Source organism: Natator depressus, chromosome 15, assembly GCF_965152275.1.
Source record: "Natator depressus isolate rNatDep1 chromosome 15, rNatDep2.hap1, whole genome shotgun sequence".
In the NCBI taxonomy this organism is placed as follows: domain Eukaryota; kingdom Metazoa; phylum Chordata; order Testudines; family Cheloniidae; genus Natator; species Natator depressus.
In genome coordinates, this window is record NC_134248.1 from 18377047 (window position 1) to 18392721 (window position 15675).

A 15675-nucleotide genomic window follows, 5' to 3' on the forward strand; every position below is an offset into this window, starting at 1 on the left:
TCTAGTCCAACCCCCTGCTCAAAGCAGGACCAATCCCCAATTTTTGCCCCAAATCCCTAAATGGCGCCCTCAAGGATTGAACTCACAACCCTGGGTTTAGCAGGCCAATGCTCAAACCACTGAGCTATCCCTCCCCCGAAGTTGAGTTTAGGAAGGTCAGGATGGGCCGCAATCTGCCGCCATAGTCTGGAAAGATTAGAGAGGCTAAAAATAAACCTGCCACTTCCCTTGGACGTTTTCCTGGTGAAATCCAGAAAGATGCATCACTTGAATGCAAAATAAATTCAGATGGAATTTTTTATACATATTTTTATAGGGACAGATGGAGAAACTGTCTTCCTTGGTTTTTCACACTGCCTAAACCCAGTGCTAGTATTGCTGAGGGCCCCTGTGCTATTCTCCAAAGCTTGCCCCTGAAGACTATTCTTGGATGCTAGACTAAAAACTTTCTTGATTTCTGCAATACAAAGCCTGATATCAGAAAACTCCTAATTTGTATACATTTGATCATATGTTATCTGCTAATTCTGCCAACTGTCTCTGATGAATTCAGTCCCTCTCAGCTCATAGAACATTTGCATGTTGGCTAGTTTCTTGAATGCATTGTTTTTATCATTTTTAATTACTCAGCTGTAGCTCTAGGGCAGGGGCAGGCAAACTTTTTGGTCTGACGGCCACATCAGGTTTCCAAAATTGTATGGAGGGCCGGTTAGGGGAGGCTGTGTCTCCCCAAGCAGCCAGGCATGGCCAGGCCCCTGTCTCCTATCTGACCACCCCCCCCCCCCGCCCCACTTCTCGCCCCCTGACAGCTCCCCTGGGACTCCTGCCTCATCCAACCCCCCCGTCCCATGACGGCCCCCCGGGGACTCCTACCCCATCCACCCCCCCCTGCCCTCTGCTGCCCCATCTAACCCCCCTCTCTTTCCTGACTTGCCCCCTGGAACCCCTACCCCATCCAACCACCCCTTCTCCCTGTCCCCTGACCACCCCTGGACCCCCCACCCTTGACTGCCCCCTGCCGCTCCATTCAACCCTCCCTTATCCTTCCTGACTGCTCCCCTGGGACCCCTGCCCCATCCAACCCCCCCCCGTTCCCCGCCCTTTGACTGCCCCAACCTCTAACCACACCCCTGACCCCTGACCCCCCCCCACTCCCCTGCCCTCTATACAACCCCCCCTGCTCCCTGCCCACTTACTGCGCTGCCTGGAGCACAGGCTGGTGGTGGTGGTGCTACAGCCGTGCCGCGCCACCCAGAGCACCGGGTCAGGCTGTGGCTCTGCGACTGTGCTGCCCGGCCGCCCAGAGTGTCGCACTGGTGGTGCGGCACGCTGAGGCTGAGGGGGAGGGGGAAGAGTAGGGGAGGGGCCGGGGCAAGCCTCCCAGGCCAGGAGCTCAGGGGCCGGGCAGGAGGGTCCCGTGGGCTGGATGTGGCCTGTGGGCTGCAGTGTGCCCACCTCTGCTCTAGGAGGATAGTCTGGTATTGCAATGGACTGGGAATCAGATGATCAGGGCTCAATATACTGCTCAGACTCAGACTTCCTGTGTGAATTTGTGCAAATCACTTGATCTCCCCAGCTGTGCAATGGGGATAATAGTTCTCTCTCTTTCTCCCACCCTTTATCTGTCATGTCTATTTAGATTATAAAATCTTTGGAACAGGGACCAGAACCCAAGCCTCCTGACTCCCACCTCTATCCACCAGGTCATGCTGCCTTCCACTTATTTACCATGTTTTTTTTTCACCTCTTACATACATTCTTGTGCATTTTTAGTGGGTATGAAATGTTCCTCTGAAGATCTGTGACCTCTGTGTGTTTCCAGGACAGTTGCAGCAGAGACTATTGGTGGCCCCTTTCACACAGCAAGCCTGTGAGTGTGACTCCCCTTATAAATTAAAAACACTTTTTTTTATATTTAACAGTATTATAAATGATGGAGGAAAAGCAGGGTTTAGGGTGGAGGCTGACAGCTTGCGACCCCCCCAAAGTAATAACATTTGCAACCCCCTGAGGGGTCACGACCCCGAGTTTGAGAACCCCTGGTCTACACACTAAGGATACTTTGGGTATGCGGGCTCTGGGGTGGGGCTAGGGATAAGAAGTTTGGGGTGCAGGAGGGTGCTCTGGGCTGGGATCAAGGGATTTGGGGGGCAGGAGGGAGGATCAGGACTGGGGCAGGGGGTTGGGGTGTGGGGAGAGGCTCGGGGTGCTGACTCCGAGCGGGGCTTATCTCAAGTGGCTCCTGGAATCAGTGGCATGTCCCTTCTCTGGCTCCTACGCGGAGGCGTGGCCAGGAGGCTATGCACGCTTCCCCATCCACAAGCACCGCCCCTGCAGCTCCCATTGGAGCACTTAGGAGCTGGAGTGGGGCCATGCCGCAGCTTGCAGGAGCTGCATGGTGCGGCCCTCAACCCTGCGCCCCAGCCGGAATGCTGGAGTGGGGCTGAGCCGCGTGGTGTGGCCCCCAACCCAGCGCCACAGTGGGAGCTCACGGGCCGGCTTAAAATGGCCTGCGGGCCGTAGTTTGTCCACCCGTGCTCTACTGTGTCCTCACTCTACACATTGACCCTGTGGCTGAGGCTGAAGGTGCCTTGGTGTTGCCTGTCCTGTCCTATGCAGAACTTACATGTCTGTGGAATCTTCCTCCCCTCAAAGGCAGTAATTTCTGCTCAGCTGGGATCAAACCGAACACCTTGTCCCCAAAGTTCCTTGCTTCCTTCTCATCTAGAGAGCATGAACATTTAATGTCATACGGGGCTCCCCTGCCTACTTTACTTGACATCGACAACCTCCCAGTGCTTTCATGTTACTGCCACGGAGTGGGCATGTGGGAGGAAACCCTCCTGGGTGTCTCTGCAGTAGCTGGCCCTGATGCCCCTGCCTCGGAACCAGCCTAAAGGGGTAGCTTGTATATTCCAGCATTTCTCCGTGTACACAGGTTTGTTTGTTATAGGATTGCTTGTGCAAACGGAACTCCTGTTCCTTTTTAAGAGTAACTGTGTCTCTATGGAGTGTTTACACTGGGACCACCCTTGCTCCCATCCCCTCAACACATATAAAAAAGCACAAGGATTTTACCCATAGCTAGCCTGTTGACAGGGTCCATTTTAACAGCGACTGCCTTTACCTAGTCAAAGATGTCAAGGTGAAAAAGAGAGCCAGTTTCCTATGGAATTAGCCTGGCTCTTTCTTTGTGAAAGTAGAATTTTAATGAAAGTGCTTACAAATGGATGAGTTCAAGGGAAAGTGGATTTGCAGTAAAGCCAGAACTATACAGGGAAAGTTTTCCCTCATAAAGGGCCACAAAAGATGTTTACAGGGCTAAACTTAGCCTATCCAGGAACTTGCTTTTTCTAGACAGCTATCCTTTTCTCATAAAACATGAATTAAGGTTGCCAGATATGTTCACAGTGAAATAAAAAATAAATGGCACTAAAAAGTTTTACAACACAATGCACAATCGGTTGTGGTAGAGTTAAAACGCATATTGGAGATCAGAGTAGCAGCCGTGTTAGTCTGTATTTGCAAAAAGAAAAGGAGTACTTGTGGCACCTTAGAGACTAACCAATTTATTACTGGAGATCATGTTTCCTCACCTGTGCGGCAGAATTAAAATAGAATGTAAATGTGTCTCAGAATGATTATTATGACTTTTATAGGGCTTTACATTTCCAAGCCTTAACTTACCCTTACAGCTACCCATGGAGGGAGGCAGGTATTATCCCTAATCACAGATGAGGAAATTTAGATCCAGAGGAGAGATCCACAGCTGGTGCAAATTGTCATGGCTCTGTTGACCGCAATGGAGTTCTGACGACATACATCACCTGAAGATTTGCCCCAGAGCTTCCATTTATAAAAGGCAAGCATGTACTTTCAGTCTGAATGATTTTCCTTATACACTAAAAATAACTAGGCTGCCTTAATTCTGCCTACAAGAAATGACAGCCAGCAGAGAGGAAGGATGGTCTAGTGGTTGGAGTGCTAGTCTGGGTCATGGGAGACCTGGATTCAATTCTTCCTTTGCCACAAACATCCTCCGAGAGTCACTTAATATCTCCGTGCCTCATCTGTAATATGGCGAACATAGCAATTCCCTACTAGAGCTGGGTGATTTTTTTTGTGGGGGGGTCAAACTATTTATTTTTCAGCAAAAAATGCAGATTTGGCAACACTGGAACATTTCATGACTTTGTGTCCAGTTAGCTGAATGAGTTGAGTTTAAAAAAAGAAAAGAAAAGAAAAAGAAAATCCTGGTTCAAAACAGCTTTTTGTTTAATGTCTGATTTTTTTCTAAATAAAACTGAATGAAATTTCAAAACAATCAAAATGAAATATTTCATTCAAGCCTCCCTCCTCTGTTTTTACTTTTCAATTAACTGAAAAATGTGAAAGATTTCATTTTTGGGTCAACCTGGTATTTGTTTTTGTTTTTGAATTGCCAATGAACTGAAAAATGTGTTCTTTACACACATCTATTCCTGACCTCAAAGAGGTAAATACATTAATGATTACAAGGTACTGGGATACTAAGGTGATAAGAAAAGAAGTACTTGTGGCACCTTAGAGACAATAAGGACCATGTAAATACCACAGATAGACTTTTAGAGATGTATGGATGCAGCACATACAAATGGATAATAGTTTAGATAACAATTTTGATAAAGTATTTTTAAAACTGAAAAATGTTGAATCCCTCTCCCTGGGTCCTTTTCAAATCCTGCAAACTCTTTAAAAAGTTGATTTTTGGGGGGAGGAGGGGGGTGAATTTTTATTTTTATTTTTGAGCCAGTTTTAGAATTTACGCATTTTAGTTTTCAATCTCGCCCTCAGTCAGTGCTGCTTCTCCTCTACTTCTGAAAGGTATTATAATTACTTTTTTCCTCTATAGATTTCTGCCCCCCACCCGCCCCCGCTGAAGCCAAGATAATGATGTCTTGCCACTGATTAAATTGATATAGATGTCAGGTATGGAAGACATGGCTCATCAGATATTAACTACACAGGTGTTTCAAGGATTTCCTGTGTAATTTATATGCGAGATGGATTAGTATAAATCCATGATAAGAATAAAGCTTGGAGAACTGTGCTTTGAGAATAAATTCCCACAGAAAGAGGGCTGGTTACATTCAGGAAGCACTCCTCCCTCTTCGCTGAAGAGGTTAGGGTGTGTTTCCTGAGCGATGCCTCCAAAGCTTTGCACCTTCACTCCCTCAAAAGACTCCTCCGTTCCCATCTGATATGGCAGCTAACAAGACAATATTGTGGAGAGGTCAACATGTTGCAGAGCACAGTCTTTCTTTCCAGAATGCAGATTACAAATTCATCATAAAATATGCCAAGTTCTTATTTAAAAAAACCCTTGAAGGAAAGGAGTGGAAGATGAGTGTGGTTTGAGGGGGAGGTTTGGGGAAGGGCAGAGATACATGCAACATCCAGTAAAGACTTGTGAGAAATAGCTCTTTGTCTAATTTAAGGCTTGGCATTCTCATCCTTAGAATCTGGAGAGAACCTCATGCATCATTAGTAGCTGCTATTTTGCTGCAGTACTAAAATGTCTAATGAGATTCACTCTAGCTGTCTGTTAAATCCATCTTGCACTTGAGGGAAAGGATGCTCTTGAATTAGGACACTGGGCTAGGGACTCATGAGATCTGGGTATATTTCCTGCCTCGGCCACAGACTTCTTCTGTGACCTTGGGCAAGTTGCTTAGAATATGTCTTTTGCTGGAGAGTTAACTTGAGCTCTTGGGAGTTACTCCTGAGTCTCCTGCCATCCATACACAAAATCGTCTCATTCAAGTTTGGTGGTGCTTTAAACCTTGGCTAGCTGGCCCAGCTGGGAGCATAGGCTAGAGCTCAGATGTGTGCTGCTTTCCCTCAGGCTGGTGACCTGCCTACACTGGTGGGAGAATGCAGACGAAACCACTTGTGTGATGCTTGTCCTCCAATGCCTTCCCTCATTTACTCCCATTAGCCCAGGAGGGGAGACAAGTTCTCCCACAATTCACTGGGAAAGAATCATAGAGCTTACTGCAGCACAAAGGACCGTAGGATATATTCCCAGAAGGCGTATGACACATATGGGTGAATGGAGCCCCAGTGAGGATGCAGTAACTCAGTATGGCTGTTCACACCCGAGCTAGAATGACCTTGGTGCTCAGACCTGGGTGCCGATCAGCTCAGTTAACTCTGCAGGGAAGACATACCCTTAATATCTGTGCCTCAGTTCCTCATCTGTAAAATGTCGGTGACAATACTTCCTTTATTCCATGTTGTCTATTTACGCTGTAAGCTCTTTGGGGTAGGGTCTGTCTCTCACTATGTGTTTGGACAATGCCCAGCACAACTGGACCTTGATCTCACTTATAGCTTCCAGATGTTGTCACAATATGTAGTTGCATCTGGGCCGGTGGCTGCTGAGATCTGGAGAACTGCTGGTGCCAGCAAGGGGAAGGAAGAGAGGGGCTCCCTTATCCATAGTGACATCAAACATAAAGGGAGATGTAGGAATCTGCTGGTAAAGGGGAACACTGGGGTGCTCTGGAGTTACATGGGGGAAGAGAAGTTCCTGGGAAGAGACTGAAGGATGTTCAGCTCAAAATGCTCTGAGCCCCAATCTGTTTAATTGCTGTTCTGGTCCCCTGATCAGAGGATGATGTTATTGAAGGAATGTCCCCTACAGCCACTTAATCTAGTCTGACAGTATATCAGTAAAGAGTCAATACAATTATTGCTAACCTATGTAACCTAACCATCAATCACAACTCCCCTAAAGAAATATGGGCCTGATTTTAGGCTATTGAAATCTTTGGGAGTTTTTCCATTCACTTCAATGGGAGCAGGATCCGGCTTTTGTGTGTATTAGCTTTCTTTCATATTATGCTGAAAGGGCCCTGTTCAATGGGGCTCTGAAAGTTTAGGTTGTGCATAGACCTTGTGCTTGTGTAACCCACTCGTGTGTTACATGTCACCTTTTGTGCCCAAACAACAGGGAATATGAGTCTGTTGTAGCCTTAGTGAGGGAGCTTTAGCTCAAGCTGTGGGAGCTCATGTTGTTAGCTTTCAAGGTTCCCGGTTTAATCCCCAGTACAGCCACCATCACACTGGTCCTCTCCACTGTGAATTTCACCCAAGGAGTGCTTTATAGAGAATTGCAACGTTCATTCCCGTTTGATTACTATTTTGCTTAATAGCCCTTTATCCAACCGAATTTCTGGTCTTCGTTATCACTCAGTAGAAAAATAATGGAACAGCAGTGTCTGAAAGAGTAAAGGTGGCCTTACTGGGTCCATATAGCTCCCCACTAAAGTAGGTTATTTTGTGGCGAGTGGCTTGGAATTACACTTCAGACAGGGAGAAAAAAAATAGGAAGTGAATTGTGTTCTCCTGTAGGAACAGGATGTAACATTTGGAGAGGGATCAAGTGGTTCAGCGTTTCATAAGAAACCTCTCCACAGGGGAGCATCTCAAGTCTCTGCTTAATACCTTTCCCCTTTTGTTCTAAGCTAGAGGGCAGAGGGAATATTTCCTTCTGATGAGAAGTGTTGTGTCCAAAATAAATGCTTGGAGAGGGAGCAACTGTGGTGAGTTTATCTTGCTGGAACTTGCTGAGCATTTGCTATTTACACATAGGATCCGTCTCTGAGAGATTGCTGATGGGCATACTTCACAGCTAGAGCAATGGGGAATTATAACCCCACTGAAATCTTTATATCTTGATGCTTGATTTACCAAACCAGGAGTTTTATCAGAGGAGTGAAATGGCAGCTTGTCTCCTTGGGAAGGGAGAGAAACAGACCCAACAGCCAAACAGCGGATGTTCTTCAAAATAGCTCCCTTCTCTCTTTCTTTCTCTCTCACACAAACGTACTGACTCTGAGTGGTAGCTGCTTAGGGGACTGAACTGTGTTTCACATCACAGCATTGCTTATTTATAGTATGCAAGTGATAAATATTAAAAATCCTATCTATTTACTGCCCTGGCTGATTTTTGAGCTCCTGGCTCTTCCTGACTCTCCTTTGCTAAATGCCGGGCAACTTTGTCACTGTTGCTGGGGTAGGAAGAGGTGGGGGAGGGCTGAAGGAAAATGGAGGAAGGTAGATAAAAGAGGAGGCAGAAGACCTGATTTTCCTCTCAGGTGCGTTGGTTTTATATTGATGTAAATCGGGAATAACTCAGCTGAACCAATAGATTTACACTTGTCACCTGGAATGTCACAGCAAAATAGAAGCGCTGGGGGAGTGAGATGGTGAAGCAAAAAAAGGATGGTCTTGTGGATAAGCCACTCGCTCCAGACACCGCAGATATTTCTTCATGTCCTAGGTCTGCCACAGACTTCCTGGTTTAATACTTTTGTCCACAACCCATAGTTAGGTTGTGGAACTCACTGGCACAAGAAGTTGTTGAGGCCAAGAATTTAGCAAGATTCAAAGAGGAATTGAACAATTATATCAACATCAGGAATATCCTGAGTTGTCATTGTTAATGGTAACAATTTTGGAATGGATATTAAACCAAGTGCTTCAGGGTTAAGCCACGATTAAAGACCAGGGTGAGACCTAATTCGTGGGCAGATTATCCCACATATGCTACTGAAGGATTCTTACACCTTCCACTGAAGTATCTAGTGCTGGCCACTGTTGGAAACAGATCACGGGACTAGAGGCACCTTGGGTCTGATCCACTCAGGTAGTAGCTGTGTTCGTATACACTTGGCAAGTCATTTAGGGCCAGATCCTATGCCCATTGATGAGAACAGAGTTCCTTTGGATCAGTCCTATAAGACAATCATTCCCTATCGGTAAAACAGGGAAAACAGCACTTCCTTTCTTCAAAGGGGTGTTGTGAGGATAAATATATTAGTGGTTGTGGGGCGCTCAGATGCTACAGTAATCAGTGCCACATGAATACTTGGAGAAGGGGAAAGATAGTGAACTTCTACTGTGAATCATCAAAGAATTTTTGTATTTAGGTGTAAAAAACAAACAAAACCAAACATTTTTCTGCCTGTTTTTACAGTTCACCCCCACATGGTTAGTTTTTGTTAAAGTGCTAATTTTTCAAACCTCTGTTAATGCAGTATTCTGTTTTAGGGGCATGTCTGAGTGGTTCTCCTAATCCTGACAGGCTTTGCTAATATTTGCTGTGATGCTATATCAATTCTGGTTCAAAGTCATACTATCACACAACAGGACATGGCTTTCAAATAAGCCTCTGGGATAAACAGATCTGTAAACCAACCAGACATCTCTACAGTTTTGCATAACAATGCTGAATGGGGAACATTCATCCCCTTTCTAACACTATTATTTTGATTTGAGGGTTATTTAAGACAGGGATATTCTTTTAATAGAAGCCTTGAAATGCCTGAAAACATAAGTATCAGCTGACAAGCTAAAAGAAAAATAATGAATAGCATAGAAACACTCCATGCATCTGATGAAGTGGGTTTTAGCCCATGAAAGCTTATGCCCAAATAAATTTGTTAGTCTCTAAGGTGCCACAAGGACTCCCTGTTTTTACAAAAGGCATTGTATTTTATAAGTGAGTAACTGAATTCCTTTAATTTTTAACTTGTTCTGGGTCACATGAAAGTACTTTTAAAAATATGTTTTAATTTTTCAACTCGGAATAAGACATATCCTCTAACAGGGAAGGATGGGAGACAAACCTACTAAAGCGTTTTAATTAAGTAAAACCAGTAGTATCACCCAAGGAGCAATTACTATCTTTTATTTTTATTCAGGTGGCATATAGTCAAAGAAATGCAGAACACCCCGTCCAGAAATCTGTCTCTGGAAATCCATGGAACTCAACAAGGAGCTCTGTTGCTCAAGGGTGTTCTCATAACCATACAGTTAAGGGTAGCCTAGAATTCCTCCTTACCTGTAAGGGGTTAAGAAGCTCAAATAACCTGGTTGGCACCTGACCAAAAGGACCAATGGGGAAAGAAGATACTTTCAAATCTGGGGAGGGGAAGGCTTTGTTTGTGTGTTCTTTTGGGAAGCAGAGAAGCATCAGGTCAGAAAACTCCTTCTCCTATAAACCATCCTCAAATGAGTCTCAATATTGCAAAAAGAGTGAGTAAGTAAGTAAGGCAAGGCACGTTAGATTATCCTTTGTTTTAGCTTGTGAATTTTCCCTTTGCTAGAGGGAGGTTTATTCCTGTATTTCGTAACTTTGAAACTAAGCCTAGAGGGAGTTCTGCTGTGTTTCTGAATCTTTTGTTACCCTGTAAAGTTATCTTCCATCCTGATTTTACAGAGGTGATTCTTTTACCTTTTTTTTTTTTTTTTAAATAAAATTCTTCTTTTAAGAACCTGATTGATTTTTCAGTGTCCTATGACCTAGGGAGGGTTGATCTGTGCTCACTTTGTAACCAATTGGTTAGGATATTATTCTCAAGACTCCCCAAGAAAGGGGGTGTAAGGACTTGGGGGGATATTTTGGGGGAATAGGAACTCCAACTCGTCCTTTCCCTGATTCTTTGTCTAAATCACTTGGTGGTGGCAGCATACCATCCAAGGACAAAGAATTTGTGCCTTGGGGAAGTTTTTAACCTAAGCTGGTAGAAATAAGCTTGGGGAGGGGGTTCATGCGGGTCCACACATCTGAACACCAGAGTTCAGAGTGGGGAGGGAACCCTGACAAGTGCTTACAGTAGGCTTCTATATGGATATTGGGTGCACAAGATGCTGCTTTATATCAGAGAGATACTTACATGTCACAGGTGGTATCCAGAACACCACAGACTTATATCAGAAAAAAGTGATGCTGAGAGGCACTTAGTGGTTTGTGGCCTAATTTTGACACCCTTACTAAATGAGTAGTTCCTATGATACAGGCACACTAGTGAAGGTGAGCAAGGGTGCCAACACTGGGCCCTTAATGAATCCAGGCAGGAGGCTTGACTTCATTTTCCAGATCCCACATGGACTGCTGCTGTTCTGTGAAGGTATGTGGGATTCTAGTAACCTTGCCAGCCCCTAGGCATTGTTAGGTGGGAGAGAAGTCTTTTCTTCCAAAGGGAAAACGGGACACTGCGCAGGGCTGGCCCAAGCCTCTCTGATGATCCCTGCCTCCCACCCTGTGCAGGGTTGCCATCACCACTCACCCCCTGCATGTTCTTTCACACCCTACTTTTTTGATAAAAGTGGGCATTTGTTCCATTTGCTGTTGCCAAAAAAAAAGGCGGGATGGCTGGGGGCAGGACTTAAAAAAGGGACTGTCCCGGCCAAAATGGGACATATGGTCACTTTAGAGAGAGGTCTTTCTTCTCCCCATGTTGATTGACATTAGCTCCTCCGTCACAGCAATCTTGAAAGAGATTCTGTATGGAAGCAAAGGACTAATTCCTGTCCTCTTACCCCTGCGCAATCTGACTGGATCAAAGGAGGTGCCATGAATGTAAACTGAAGGCACAACTTGGCCCAAAGCTCAGAAGAAGTGCAAATGTAATTGAGAGCCTGGTGCGTGCTCTTGAATGTGAAGAGGAAGGTTGTTTCCCTTCTTCATCAGTAGAAAGCCTGGTGATTTTTGCTTCTTTTTACAGCCCACGCTTGTGTCCTCTCCCTGCCAAACTTTTCACCACAGCTGCTGCTGCTTTTCTAATTTAAAGACCAGATTCACTGGAAATAAATGAGTATCGTGTTTTAGCAAGCTTGCTAGTGAATAGCTTGACTGGCATGTAAATGGGGCTTTGTGAGTGTCTGAGGTTTATACATACATATGATATAGAAGGCAATAGATTTGTCCTGCTGAACTGAGCTCTCAGATGGCTTTGCAGTAGCCGGTGACAATTCCCCATAATACCTCTGTCAGGAAACAACTGTTCTATCGATTTTCTACTACCGTACACCCACGTAGTCTGATTCTGTAGCCTTTGCTCTGATGGGTAGGCCTCAGTCATGTAAGTGGAGCTGATTATAGCTGGTCAGAAAATGGCAAGTATTTTTCAAAGGAAATTAAAAAAAGATTTTCATTTTGAATGAAATTTCCCACATACTTGTTTCTCAACATAATATTGAAAACTAATTTTTTGTTTTGTTTTTTGAAAATCATTAAGTTTAGTTTTCATTAACTTAAAAAGATTACAGAAAAAATTGGTTTCCAGTTTTTAATTAAAAAAAAACAACAGAAAATTTTGTTGTGCGAAAAGCTTCATTTTTGACAAAAATCTGGCTTCCCATCAAAATTACTTTTTCAATTAAAACATTTCTACCAGTTCTAGTGCTGATAAACTCATGGGACCAGATGCATAAATAAGGACTACTCATTTGAGCAAGAGTTGCAAGATCAGGCTTTAGGTGAATAATTTACTCCCTCTCACCTGTTCATGAGAAATATTGCCTTTAAAAGTCTTGCCATTGAGACCTGCAGAAGGTTTTATATACTACAGCACATAAATGATGGAAGTTAATTTTATGTTAATACCATCTCAGTCATCATTGCACTTAATGCCTGGGAAAACCAAGACTTTTCAGGCTCTTTATTTTGCCAGGAGTTGAGATCATGGTTTCTTGACTTTGTTTTTTGGCACTGATATGCAGGTGCTAATCACTTCCATACTGCTAAGCTGTAATTCTCTGGCCTCTTCAATAAAATATACCACTTCTTCACGGTGCCCTCTTATATGTGCTGCTTTACAAGGAAAACTATAACTAACAATTAAACCAGCGTGTAATGTATTATTATTTTCTTAGTTTATTGAAGATTGTTTTATGGGGCAGCATATTAACCGAAAAACCTGAAGGTATATGTTCAGTAGTTTCTTGTCCTTAAATAGTTCATGTTTATGCACAAATATAAACATATGACACTTGTCGATAATTAGGTTGCAAACGGTTCTGTAGCATAATTGTAGTATGAGCCCTGCATAGTTGAAGCTTCAAAGTAATTTCAGGATTCTAGAATTACAGTGCTAGTGTACTATAATAATTTCCAAATTTTTTGGAATTGGTTTTAATACAGGTCTGCAACATTCATTTATGATAAGCCCCAAAGATCTAGATTCCTGAAAAAAAATGACTTGTGTGTGGGCTGCGACATGCTATTTCTTTTTGGTAGAAGACTATCAAGGAAATTTTCACTGATGGGATGTACACAATGCTAGATTTACATTGTAAACACTTACTACGTCTGAATTCAGAGGCATGGGATTTTTGCTAATGGGACAGAGAGAGGGGAGAGACACATGATGTCAGAATTTCAAAAATGGAAACATTTTTATTACCATTTTGAAAGAGTTCTTGATTTTAAAACAAATGAAATGCTTAAAGTTTATGAATGTATTTAAGTGGTTTGCTGAATGAGGTTTAGCACTTCGCAGGTTTAGGCCCCAATAGAACAGTTGGCAGCAGGGCCATAGGGAAATCATGGCATCCCTGGCTCACCTGGCTTTTTCAGGGTATAGGGATGATTTATTTTTTTGATTTAAGGTGTGTGAGGTGGTGGGAGAGGAAGGGCTCTCTGGTGCTCTAAATATTGTTTTGATTATGGTGGAACTAGTTTTCTGAAGCTGCATGAGCCCAGGTGCATGAGGAGGATAGTTCTATGCAAAATTATAGGGGGCAGTGAATCCTAAAGGCTAGGTTGTCCCTGGCTTGTGCATGGGTGCACCGAGGGAACAGAGTGCAAGAAGCCTTTACCTCCTCCCTGCATGCCCATGCAAGAATCATGGAAAATCAACCCCTGCACGCTATGTCATCTCCTGCTTGGAGCTGGCCCTGATCTTAGCCCTACATATATGCATTTATTTACAGAGAACCAATTTTTGTCTGAGGCCAAAAAGACACAAGAATCTCATTTAAAAAAAAATGAACAAAGAATTTTGTTTTCATGCAGCAGATCCAAACCTTCAAAGAGTTTTTTGGGTGATCTTGTTTATTGTCAGAGAGATTGATTGCTCAAGCCTGTGTTAGAATATACGCTTTAGAATGAAGTAATGGCCCATTACAAGCCAGCTCAGGAATGCTTTAGAGTTTTCTGGTGTTTTTTTAGCTAGATTAGGAGGATAGTGTGTGAGGCACTACTTTTAGCATTTCAGAACATCTGGAGCAGCTCCTCTGTTTATTTTTTAATGTGTTTTTCATGGGATTGTTCAAACAGACACATGGTTTGATGGCAAAGTGAATGCAGCGCAGGCATAGAGTTTGGAAGAGGCACATGGCCAAAAGTTCTTAACCAGAATCAAGTGACGCAGTCTGGTTTCTCGTTAGGTCCCGTGGATTCAGAATAAGATCTGTTTTGACTGCTCCCTTGCCTTCTCTCTGCCAAGCACTGTTTAAATATGCAACAGGCAAAGGAAATACTAAATTACAGCACACCTAATCTTTATCCTTTAATCGCAAATGAGTCTCTCAGATCTCATAAACTAGAAATGAGAACACGTAAGCTAATGGACAGCAACCACAAAACTCTAGGACCATTTCTCAGGCAAAGGCTCGGGGGCGGGGGGAAGAGGTTCATCATATAATGCCTTTTCAGATCCAATCATGAAGTAAGGATGATATCCTTCTGATGGGCTAGAGTGTGGCTTGGACTGCATTCCTGTGCACAAGTAAGGTTGAGCAGGATAAAGCCCCTGTTCAGCTTTCATTGGCTTTGAAAAAATCAGTACCCTTGTTAAAGTAGAAAAGCGTGTACTAAGAGAGACAAGGTGGGTGAGGTAGTATCTTTTGTCGGACCAGCTTTTGTTGGTGAGAGAGACAAGCTTTCAAGTTTACACAGAGCTCTACTTCAGCGCTGTCCTCCAAGTTTCTGCTGACCTCTGGATGTTGGAGCAGCAGTGACCTTCAATTTCAGACTTTGAGGAATGGTTCCCATTGATCATATCTAATCAATGTATTTCTGATACCTCTATCGATTGTAGGGGCATACCCCCAGCTAGGACCCTATCAAGGTGAGATATACACAAATGAGAAACAAACTGATTGTGTCCCAGAAGGCAATCTTCTCACTTTACACTGTGCAAGGTATTGCTTCAGCCATCCAACAGGAGTGTCCTTTCACTCTGCCATGCCACCTTCCTTCGCCAAACTACATTTTAGACACACGCAAAGCTGTCTGCAGGATGCCAACATGAATTTATGTGGGGGCTATTGGTGCAAGGAGCAAACATACTCAAACCCTTCTGGCCAGAAACTGAGGTTCCAAAGGATGGCAGAGAATAGGGTAGAGGAAGCGTAGTGCAGGGATCAGGGCAGGTGTTAAACTGGAACTCAGACCTTGCCTCAGTTCCTTGCTCTGCCACAGACTTCCTCTGTGACTTTGGGCAGCTCACTTAGGCTATGTCTACAACTAGCAGCAGCCCATGGTAGTAAGTCTTGGAGCCAGTGTTGACAGACTTACACCGGTGCTACGGCACTAAAAATAGCTGTGAAGATGTGGCTCAGGCTCTGAAACCCATCGCCCTCCCAAGGCTTCAGAGCCCAAGCTCCAGCCCGAGCTGAAACTTCCACACTGCTATTTTTAGTGCCACGTGAGCCTGTGTCAGTCCCGGGCTCTGAGACTCACTGCTGCTCACTATGTAGACGCACCCTGTGTCTTTGTGCCTGCATTCCCTATCTGTAAAATGGGGATCATAGTACTAAAGGAGGGTCAGACTAGATGATCACAATGGTTCCTTCTGGCTTCATAATCTATTAGTCTAAATCTGATGCCTGGGATTGGTA